The sequence below is a fragment of the Brassica napus genome, chromosome A2 (genome assembly GCF_020379485.1).
Source record: "Brassica napus cultivar Da-Ae chromosome A2, Da-Ae, whole genome shotgun sequence".
NCBI lineage: Eukaryota > Viridiplantae > Streptophyta > Magnoliopsida > Brassicales > Brassicaceae > Brassica > Brassica napus.
In genome coordinates, this window is record NC_063435.1 from 21,255,764 (window position 1) to 21,267,400 (window position 11,637).

The 11,637-nt window shown below is 32.7% G+C and overlaps 1 pseudogene; it reads right to left on the bottom strand.

The window, feature by feature from the left end:
• Window positions 1-6,985: 6,985 nt before the first annotated feature.
• On the bottom strand, window positions 6,986-11,637 carry LOC106436360 (annotated as a pseudogene).

An 11,637-nucleotide genomic window follows, 5' to 3' on the forward strand; every position in this document is an offset into this window, starting at 1 on the left:
TATTTTGTATAATGCATGCTTGCTCTACAACATTTGCTTGTAGACTAAAAAAATTGTTTTCTAAATTTTTAAGAAAGAAAATATTTAGTCTAGAATATAACATGGACATATGTATTGACTATATATAGAAGTTGGATGTTATTTTAAAATGACATATGTATAGAGATTTTTCAACCATTACTTCACTGGCACAAAACATTTATAACTGTAAATACCTTCTTTTAAAAGCAAAACTAATAAAAGCGTGTACAACAAAAGTATTTTGATATATATTATATGCATCAAGTTATAAAGGTTGGAAACATTGCAAAACTGTTTGGAGCAAAGTTTTTAACTTCAGGATCTTCATCTTGACGTCAGTTCAGTGTCGGCCCTGACCACAAGCAAAAGAAGCATGAGCTTCCAGCTGACACGATAATAAGTATTTTCGCGGCCACATATTTATAAAAAGTGACTTTAGCCTAGTGGTTCTAAGAGAAATTACTAGTGCTAGAGGTGCTGGGTTCAATTACTCTTAACTGCATTCATTTAACTGCATACATATGTCCATGTTACCGCATAGAGAGCGCATAGCGTATTTTAGAACATTGAATTCCGTACGTTATATAGCCGCATAGCGTATACCGACCGTATAGGCGGCCGCGTAGGCCGTATTTTTGAACACTGGTCACAAGACAGGCTGTCCATAGAAGATAAGACCAAGATTGTTTGAGCTCATGTATATAAAGATATGTATAGCGCCATTGTAAAGTTTCATCCAAGTTTGGTAAGAAAATATTCTAAAAGCCCTATCTTTTTAAAACTCCTATACTTTGAAATAAAAATAAAAAATGAGTAAATGTGATGCATTTTTTTCACTAAACTCAAACCAACGTAAATTAACAAGAAATTTATGAAACCCTATAACCAAAAAATAATACATAATCAAAATGAATACTTCAAGAACAATTTTTGAAAAACAGAAAATAACATACGACAAACAAAATTGTAAAAAAATGATAAAAGAAATATTCTCATGATATAAACAAGAGATCAAAGGTTATTATATCTAAATAAATGTGATAAATAAAAATATTATGTCGTGAATTCCAAAGCACAAATTCAATATTCGTATGAAAATGTTTTAAAAAAGTTGAGAAAATAATAAACGTTGAAATTAAACAGTATGATTTAAAATAAGAAAAATGTATCAAAAGATCTACACCTCTAAAATGAAAATAGTCTCAGAAAGCTCTTAACATTAAACAATTTTAATAAAAAAAATAAAAATAAAATAATAATAATAATAATTCAAACATAGTATATAATAAAACATTTCAAAATAAAAATAAATATTAAACAAAATGTATAAGATGGAGAAATATATAATGATTTTTGTATTGAATTTAAGTGGTAATTTTTTGAGCATTTTTAGTTTACTGAATTTTTTTCATCTTTTATTTTACTTATTTTATAATAAAATGGAACAAAATAAAAATCTAAATAATTACATTAATTGAAAAATAAAATTTACAAGCATGTGATTTCTAACAAGAAAATGAAAAACAAATACTGAAGATTAATATTATTTTTAATTGTGAGTAAACTATTTTTTAACCTATATATTAAATTTAAAATATTATATTATTGTTTTTGTTCATTCGTCTGCGTGTAAGGCGGACTTAACTCTAGTAATATTTATGTACGTAATACTAAATCAACTGTGCGTTGATTCTATCAATACATTTTCATAAATACGTAATATCAGGTAGAGGTTCATCATCTCATGCATCATAAAATACATATAACAAGGTAGCATAGGGGTCCTTCAGAGACTATATATGCTTCTTAATTTATCCTCCCTTGCTTTGCAAAATGATCGAAAAGAGGCACAAGCCAGTTCTTGAACCTCTCGTGACACTCACTGATCAAGTTTGGGAAACCTCTGATGGTTGAGTGTTACTTGAGCAGCCTTTCTATAATTCTTCCAAAGCTTCAGCCTTAGAGTCCACGTTGATCAACACATCTTTGAAAACATCAAAGACTTCTTTGAACTCAGGGCCTTTGGTGTAATTCAAGAAGTTTGAGTGTAATATATAGTGAATATTAGCTGGGATCAACGGTGAACACTGAACAGCATATCCATACCAGCCAACAATGGGCCCTTGAATTGAAATGTCAAGTTGGAGTTCTCGAGAAGCTCCACAATGACATCATAGATCCGGTGAGCGAGCAGGCTCGGAAGCATCCTGATAAGGGGCCAGTTTGTCATAAGGAAGCTCTTCTTTGGTTTCTTGAGGAACAAGTAACGTAAGATAATGAAGCAAACGATAGGTAAGCAACTAAGCATATAAAAGCCATTAGGGAAGATTATCTTCTGTACAACTGAAATTAAAGATACAGCTAAAAGATTCATAGCCTAATGTATGCTATGGTACATCTCTATTTAAGGAAAAAGTTACTAAGGTGACAAGTGACTTGATACACCCTAAAATTGAAAGATCACTCAGCCGGACTATTTTGGATAATCCTAAGCTTCTAGGGTCGTGTAGATCTAATAAGAGGTATATTAAATCCAATGCCTGATGCTATCAACGTTCCAACAAGAAGATAGGCGATGGAACCTCCAGATGAAGTCTGATGCAGAACCAATGAGGAGTATATGAAACGCAACACATGAACTGTTTAAACACCAAATGAACACCCTTTGGTTGGTAGAATGGCGCCACAAATGACGATGAAATTCACTTGATAAGCCGGTTGATCTCGGAATCCACCAAAGATCGAAAAGTTCCCGAAGGAACAAACATGAGAATCTCTCTCACAGATTTCCAAAAATATTCACTCAAAGCTTATTTTATTTCATTGATCAAATGGCCTTTATATAATAGGCAAGTCATACAAAAGGTTGGCATACAAAAGGTTTAGTCAAAACCTAGAAACTTAAAAATTCATAAATATTATAGACTTGACTAAAGACCAAAGACTAAGACTTTGACCAAATTTGGGAATTTTTTGTCGCCAAACTCTTCGTCTGCTCGTGTCTTTTTGCATGGTCGACGGGTCTCTGAATTACCGTCAGATTGATATATTATAAGCCCGTGACTTGTATTTTCTTGTTGGGTATTTTTTTTCTTTGGGCTGAAACATGTTCATAAACATATTTTTCATAATTCCTCAAGCCCATCTCATTTAATCCAAACCCATAAGCCAAGCCTTCTTGATTTGTTTCTGCTTCTGATTTGGCGCGCATCATTCTCTCCTCCTTTTAAAAGATTTTCCCTCAAATCTGTCTTTCTTTAGCTTTCAGATGGGATGATCTCTTGGCTTTTTGTAGAACTCCTTTTTTTTTATAAAGAAAAGAAGATGAAAGGTAGAAAATGGATGAAGAAGATGGAAAGATGAGAAAATGAACAAACAATTACCGGTTGTGTGGCTCTGATACCACATATACGCCCTAAAATATCACTCAGCCGGACTATTTTGGATAATCCTAAGCTTCTAAAGGTCGTGTAGATCCAACAAGAGGTATATTAAACCCAATGCCTGATGCTATCGACGTTCCAACAAGAAGATAGGCGATGGAACTCTGGATGAAGTCTGATGCAAAACCAATGAGGAGTATATGAAACTCAACACATGAACTGTTTAAACACCAAATGAGCACCCTTTGGTTGGTAGAATGGCGCCACAAATGAGGGTAAAATTCACTTGATAAGCCGGTTGATCTCGGAATCTACCAAATATCGAAAATTTTCCGAATGAACAAACATGAGAATCTCTCACAGATTTCCAAAAATATTCACTCAAAGCTTATTTTATTTCATTGATCAAATGGCTTTTATAAAATAGGCAAGTCATACAAAAGGTTGGCATACAAAAGGTTTAGTTAAAACCTAAAACTTAAAAACTAACTCATAAATATTGTACACTTGACTAAAGACCAAAGACCAAAGACCAAAGACCAAGACTTTGACCGAATTTGGGAATTTTTGGTTGCCAAACTCTTTGTCTGATCATGTCTTTTGCATTGTGACGGTCTGTGAAGTACCGTAAGATTGATATATTATACGCCCATGACTTGCATTTTCTTGTTGGGTCTTTTTTTTCTTTGGGCTGAAACATGTTCATAAACATATTTTTCATAAATCTTCAAGCCCATGTCGTTTAATCCAAACCCATAAGCCAAGCCTTTTTGATTTGTTTATGCTTCTGATTTGGGGCGCATCATTCCCTCCTCCTTTAAAAAGATTTGCCCTCAAATATGTCTTTCTTTAGCTTTCAGATGGGATGATCTCTTGGCTTTTCGTAGAACTCTTTTTTTTATAAAGAAAAGAAGATGAAAGGTAGAAGATGGATGAAGAAGATGGAGAGATGAGAATATGAACAGACAAGTACCGGTTGAGTAGCTCTGATACCACATGATACGCCCTAAAATTGAAGGATCACTCAGCCGAAATATTTTGGATAATCTTAAGCTTCTAAGGGTCGTTTAGATCCATCAAGAGGTATATTAAACCCAATGCATGATGCTATCGACGTTTCAACAAGAAGATAGGCGATGGAACCTCCATATGAAGTCTGATGCAGAACCAATGATGAGTATATGAAACCCAACACCTGAACTGTTTAAACACCAAATGAACACCCTTTGGTTGGTAGAATGGCGCCACAAATGAGAATGAAATTCACTTGATAAGTAAGTTGATCTCGGAATCCACCAAAGATCGAAAAGTTCCCGAAGGAACAAACATGAGAATCTCTCTCACAGGTTTTTAAAAATATTCACTCAAAACTTATTTTATTTCATTGATCAAATGACCTTTATATAATAGGCAAGTCATACAAAAGGTTGGCATACAAAAGGTTTAGTCAAAACCTAGAAACTTAAAAACTCATAAATATTGTAGACTTGACTAAAGACCAAAGACCAAGACTTTGACCGAATTTGAGAATTTTTGGTCGCCAAACTCTTCGTCTGTTTGTGTCCTTTTGCATGGTCGACGGTCTCTGAATTACCGTCAGATTGATATATTATAAGCCCGCGACTTGTATTTTCTTGTTGGGCATTTTTTTATTTGGGCTGAAACATTCTTATAAACATATTTTTCATAATTCCTCAAGCCCATCTCGTTTAATCCAAACTCATAAGCCAAGCCTTCTTGATTTGTTTCTGCCTCTGATTCGGGCGCATCATGACTAATTGCCGCAGCCATCACCAAGGCATTCACCACCGTATAGGGAGGTGGTTCAAGCTGAACCAGCAGAAATAGCAAACCAAGTTGCAATAGTGGTAGGGGAAGAATCCATTACAATCCTTATTAGTAATTTCATCATTATTTTTTCTATTGGAAAAAACACCTCAGCCAAATCACCAAAACAAATAGTCAGGTTCAACCATGATCTTATTTTCGTCCTTTACTTTCTATCATTTGTTTTGAGTCTCCAAGATTTTTTTTTTTTTTTTTCCATCTAAAATTTTATTGATTAAGGGGCCAAGCCCAGAATATTACAAAACCCAAATCATACACTTTAGGCCCACATCCATACAACCCTAGATCCTTTACTCGATGCGGCTCAACCGCTTCGCTCCGCGGCCGCACCTCCGCTTCAAGACACCGCCGGTGAGACGATACACCGGGACACAGAAGCACTCACTAGCTTCACAAACTCCTCATCGCAAGCTCTTTCCACCCAAGAATGTTCTATTTCGGAGAGAATCGATCGGTGAACCGAGATCTCATCCGTCTCCATGCATCACTAAAACTGGGAAGAAAGTCTCCAAGATTTTGTACGCGGAAATGAGGTCTCCTTTGGCTTAAAAAATGTTGGAGATTAGTTGGGCACTAAGGGCTGATTTTAGTTTTAATTTGTAGCTTTTAAGTCACCAATCATGTTTTATATTGGTTGCTTAAAAAAAGCCAGAAAAAAAAATTGGCTATAACAAAATTATTTTCTAAATCTCCATTTTCTTAGCTGTAGAAAATATATCTCTGTGTGTTACAAAATAAAATAAAAATATATATATTTCTGTAGCAATAAATTTTAAAGCTATATCCATTATAGCTAAATGAAAAATTTCTACAAACTAAATTTTAAAGTAAATTTTCTACAGTTACAGTCCAACGATCACCCCTGTTATGTGCTGAAGTTTTGTAAGCCTCTAAACAAAAATAGGTATACAACATTTCCATCAAAAAGTGATAATCTCTCTAGATCATTAATACCTACGTGACAGCGCATATTTTATTTTAAATTTGATTAAAAAGTTATAAATTAATTGAATGTTATTTACCGCTAATAAGAGAGATTTTAGTTGTGTATATTTATTTTATGTGGCTTAACTAACATTATTAAAATTATTTTGTGTATTTTATCTTGATAATAATTTGGTTCATATTAGAACCAGTTAAAAAAATTTGTTCATATTATAATTAGTTTTAATAAATGATGTTGCTAAAATATAGAAAAATAAATACATTTTTTCTTTTATATATATCATATAATTACTGTTCATTTAACTAATCATATGCTCTATATATATTAATTATAACATGAAATTAAATTTTTAATTGATTAAAATGTAATTAAATTTATTCAGTAGCTATATAATATTCTATTTATTTTCTTATACATTTTTACCTTAATAAATTAGAAATCTTAATTTTTGCACATTCATAGTACCACTTTTCATGTTTACACTAACCACTTTTACCCTCATTTTTAATGAAGAGTAAAATACATTTAAATATATCAAATACCAAAATATACTAAAACCTCAAATATACGGGAAAACCCGAGAAAATAAAAAAGCCTGAGATTTAAATATCTTTTGATTCCAAAAATAAGTAATAAGTTAGATTATTTATGTATTTGATCGAGTAAAATAGCCATATGTGAACCTAGGTTATGTTCTCTCTGGATTTTGGAATCATATATGTTCTGGTTCCTAACAAAAAACTGATTGTATACTCAATATATATATATATATGTTAGATTTTTAATGTAGGCCTAGGTATTTGGGGTTCAGATTTTTTGATTTTCGGTATTATGCTCATAAGTCACATTCGAGTTTTGCTAATTATCATATTGCTTTGGTTCGTTTCCTTCTGAATTTGGTTAGGATCGGATTATAACTAATGTCTGAAAGCTTCCACAATTTGTTTAAAAAAAAAAACTAAACAATTTGTGAAAAATACCCAAAATATATAAATAATTCAAAAACTTAATTAAAAATCAATTAAACTACCTAAACTAACTAAATTATTCAAAATAACATATAAAAACTACAATGTTTTAAACGAATACTCTAAAACATCTTAATTACCTTAACTATATAAAACATTAACATTTTAACTAATTTTGGATATTCAGATTCTAGTTCGGATTTCGGTTCGGTTCGGGTCATATCCAAATCCCAAAGTAGCAAGCTCTTAACTCCCATTTGGATAATTTTTTTATAATGGTTCGGATCGGATTCCGGTTTTTTAGTTCGGGCTAAGGTAGGAATTTTTGTTTGAGGTAAAAAAATGGAATCTATAAATTTCAAAATATATGTATATATTTTTATACATAAAACCTAGTTTAAGAAAAATAGGTATTTGTAGTTAAAAATAAAATAATATATTTATAAATCTAAAACTTAATACTAAAATAATGCATTAAAAATTAACCATTTTTAACTTAACTGGAACAAAAAAAAGGTTGCGGTTCATTTTAGATGAATACATACTATACACGCCAGACAATGAATAAGTGAATTATGATTCTTTTACTCAAAGTCCAATTAACTCACTGATATATTGTTACTTAAAATCATTTTTTATTTATTTCTATGCATGCAAATTACAAACAACTTAAAACTAATCAACAAGTGAAAACAATATATTAACAAATTATTAGGATTTGTTTGGTCATATATATTTATATACATGCATAGACTTTTAAAATATTACCAATTTTGTTCATTTATGCAACTCCGAACCGCCATCACTTTTCTATTTGGTTTTCAAAAATAATATACATCAAACTATTCATTTTTTTACGAAAATATATTATGAATCCAAGACAATTAACCAAATTAAATGCTATAATTTGATTTTAGCTTATTTGGACTCATGAAAGCAAATCTCATATAGTTAAAAAGTAATTAAATCGATCAAATTGATTGTAAGCAAAATCAGATGACTCTTATCCTATTTTTTATACATATGAATTACAACACGATTTAAAACATAATAATAAAATAAAATACTAGTTAATTATTATATATTATACATTTTAAAATATTTATATCTGTCTATGATCAATGGAAAATCACCTAGTAATAGTACGGAGTTAAACGCACATGGGTTAATTAAATAGATAATCACTGAAATTAACTGAAACCAGAAAACTGTATTAAAAAGAACAATATTTTATATCATTCATCCTCCTCGATACCCATCACCTTCGATTCCTCTTCTTTCACATCCACTGAATGAGTAACCTCAGCTCTATAAACATAAAACTTAACCACGACCAAGAACAAGACGAAGTTAACAAAATTAATAAGCGCGAAGAACAAGTAATAATAATCCAACCTAGACTCGTTAAGATTATTCAAAATCCATCCTCTTCCACGTTTTATTGTTATCTTAGAAACCGTGGACAACAAGAAACTACTCAAGAAATTCCCGATCCCTAGACTTGTTAACGAATACGATGTGCCAAGACTTTTCATGCTCTCAGGAGCTTGATCGTAGAAAAATTCGAGCTTTGCAACTACTAAGAATGCATCAGCCATACCCATAAGCACAAATTGAGGAAGCAACACGAAGATTGTCAATGGTAGTTTTACTCCCGTTTGGTGAATGAGTCCATGATCAGCAGCGACTTTGAGTCTATACCTGTAACAAATATGCCATATAAAAGAACTGTGTGACAAGAAAATATGGATTACTATAGTCGGTTTTAAGAAACATTTGTCTTGACCTCCAAATTTATATAACCATACATAGGTCACATATCCCTCAAATTATCGAAATTATTTTTATTTAAATTAACCTAAAGATAGTTATAATCTCATACATCTATTGCCCTGTGAATGGCTAGTGACACTACATTTTTCTATGGAATCATTCCGTTTATGTAAGCCGTACTTATAACTAAATATTTATGCAAAACAGTCATTTTATTTTGCATCTTAAAAATACCTTTCGGTGAAAGATGCAACGGTCATGACAAGCATGTGGAAGATAAGACCAGTTCCCATTCGTTGCAGCAAAGTAATGCCCCTTGGATTCCCAGTGAACTTTCGGGCTATCTTGACAAAGACTCGATCATATAATACAATGGAGACGAGCAATGAGACTGTAACGAAGGCGGAGATACTCGCTGGCGGGATGCTGAAGTTTCCGATGATCCTTGCGTTTAGAGTGGTTCCTTGTTTGACAAACAAAGTGTTGATTTGAGCGATCATCGCGCTTGGGACAAAAGTTACGCACATGACAGGTAGCATATTTAGCATTTGTTTTGTTTCTTCGACTTCTGTGGTTGTACAAAGATTCCACTGACCGGTAATTCCTGTTTTGAGTGAAGCTTTATCTAAAAACCTGCAATACATTGTTAGTTATATATGTAGAACTGTTCCTGTGATTTGAGGTCTCTAGACAATTTAGTTGTTTAACAATTTTGGAGCCATGTATTTATGTATATTAACTCTTAACTTTTGGAGGCCTAAAGTCACTGTTTTACCTCACTATGTTTAGAACGGACTCGAATTGTACGGTGATATACTGAGGATATACTAAGAATCATTACCTTAAACTTTTAGTGGATTGGATCGGAAAGGTGCCTTTCCGCTCATATTCCAGTGAAGGCAATTCGCGTGTGTGATCATGCGGCATCTTTGCTCTAGCTTTGCGAAATGAAGCCACAATGACTCTAGCCGCCATCTTCAAGAAAGGGCTTCCCATGTGGAGTTTATGGCGGTAAAAAGGAGTGCCCAACAAGAAAACAGAAATGGAAATAGCAAGTCCAAAAGTTGGAAGCCCATAACCCCAGCCCCAACCTACGTTATCTTGAACATATACAAGAATAGTGTTGGCAAATAGAGTACCAAAAAAAAAAACTAAACATCCACCAATTGAAGAATGAGATTTTTTGTATCTTCTCCTTTGGATCCGACTCATCGAATTGATCAGCTCCTATTGTTGATATGTTAGGTTTTGTACCGCCTGTACCAACCGCTAATATGTATAACGCTCCAAAGAAAATGGTTAACTGTAGAACTGAAGCCTTTTCGCAGTCTTCAGCACTAGCCGTAGAACATTCAGGTGGTTTCATTCCGGGTATGGATACTGATAAAGTTAACACCAACATCCCCTGTGATTACAAAAATATTAAACCGGTTGTTTCAGTGCTTTAATCTTTCTCAAATTTTGCAACAACTCAGTCTAAAAAACTTTAACAATTTTTAGACACTCTAACCACTAGGTTTATTATTTTCCTGTATATGCTCATACTAAAATCACATTCATGATTCACATCTTTAAGCATACCACATGATTCACGTGGTCACGACCAATATGTTATGTTTACCTTTATTTATTTATTTTCTGATATACTAATTTAGCTTTTTCTGTATTTTTCGTTTTTATTGGTTAGAGAACAGAAGATTACATACCAAAAAATAGATAGCGGACGAGATTACGAAAGTAAGGTAGCGACCGAGATGAGCGTCTGCGACGTAAGCACCCAAAATGGGAGTGAGAAAGATAGTCCCAACCCAATTGGTTAACATTGTTCGACGACTTGACAGTGCCTTGGTGCAATTTGGTTGTCATATAAATCACTAGGTTGCTAGATATCCCGTAGTAGGCCATCCTCTCAAATGCCTCGTACACTTGATATAAAACATTAATTAATACTAGGATAAGGTAATCAATTATGGATTGAAAAATGTGTAAAAAATATACATCTATGTAAATTATTAATCTTAGTAATTTATACTAGTATCAATACTATTTTACGTCATAGGGAAAATAATAAAACTATAGATTTGAATTTACCATACTAATTTTCGCGTACGTAAGAGTTTCTTCGTTGTTGTACTCGTATTTTCTAAGACTGGGTTAATAGTGTTAATCTTTGCAGTTGTTTTTTATATGGAACATATATCATTACATCAATTGGGGATTTGTTTTTACCATTTTCGCAAATGAACAACTCAATAATTGGGGATATTGATCACCTTAAAAGTTTGTTCCATATATTTTCATAATGGGATATTAATCAGTTAAGTGTAAACATTATAGGAAAAGACACTTAGTAAAAGAGAAAAGTTGAAAAAAATAAGAGAAATAGATACCGACGACGAAGGAACAAGCTTTCCAACGACCTCTTTGGGATCTTCGGACAGGATTGCCTCGAAGATCAACAGTTCCATCTTTTGTGTAATCATCTCCTGCCTCTTCTAATGCCATTCTCTCTCTCTCTAGATCTCTCTTTGTTAGGTAACTGTGTTTTCTCTAATACGGATGCTTGGGTGAATAGACTTTCCATTTTTATTTCGTATATAGACAACGAAGATGACGCGTCACACAATGCGAATCTTTACATACGTCCAAAAGAGTTTAGAAAATTAACAGACCATAGCAAAAAAAAAAAAAAAAAATT